Raw genomic sequence first — 993 nt, 5'->3', positions numbered from 1 at the left:
ACCTAACCCAGCTAAAATTAAAAGCAAAACTGCCACTCCAGTCAGAACCAAAGCCTCTGTGTATCAAGATTCACATTGAGAGTTCTTATCCACAGCCACTTGCTCTAACCAACCTCAAATAAACACAGCCTTGACTTCCTTCTCCTACTGGCCAGGACAGAATAGCCTGGAGAAACCCACATCTTCCTCCAACTGAGTACTTATAAGGCACTAAAATTAAGTCACAACCAAAACCCCCCCAAAGACCCCTCAAACCCCAAAAGAAATCCAAACAAACTGACCCACAAAGAAATCAAAATTTGGCTATATAAAATAGCAGCAATTTTTCCTGTGGTCTACAAAGCCAGAACATTGATACTATGGGGCAAAAAAAAACCAATGCACTGTTGGCCAGTTACAAAATACCCTAAAACCTACACCCATTCACACTTCATAATCAAAATCAGTACAAATCTGATAGGCACAAGTAAAAAGCATCTTCTCACACCTCAGTGCTCAGTTTTGGAACAGAAGCCACTGTTAGGGAGTTCAGCTGCCAAGCAGGACAGCCCAGGCAGTGCAGCCCCACCACACAGTGCTGTGCAGCTGGAGGGTGGTGGCACCACTGCAGAGCTGCTCTGCAGGACACTGACTGGGGGCAAATGTTTGTTACAATGTGATGAATCAGACAATGCTTTCAGCTTTGGCACCTATTTCTGAGCCCTCCCTCCCATTTTCAAAAGTCATGTTAAATAGAGCTATGGTACACAGCTGGTGTAACTCCAGTATCTTCATCCACTCCCAGTATTTTTCTTCCACTTGGAAATAGGTGAATTCACCTATGTCACTACATTAGATACAAAGGCTAGCACTTCAGATTTCATAAAAACAATCACTCTGAGTTTGGAAAATTGGTTTTAAAACATACTAAACATAAATGTATAAAGCAGGAATTCATACCTTTAAACAACAACAAGAATGAGCTTATTTGGAGAGCAATAAAGCTTTTTTCTT

This window comes from Acanthisitta chloris, unplaced genomic scaffold, assembly GCF_000695815.1.
Source record: "Acanthisitta chloris isolate BGI_N310 unplaced genomic scaffold, ASM69581v1 scaffold41186, whole genome shotgun sequence".
In the NCBI taxonomy this organism is placed as follows: Eukaryota; Metazoa; Chordata; class Aves; order Passeriformes; family Acanthisittidae; genus Acanthisitta; species Acanthisitta chloris.
This window is presented reverse-complemented; position numbering follows the sequence as displayed.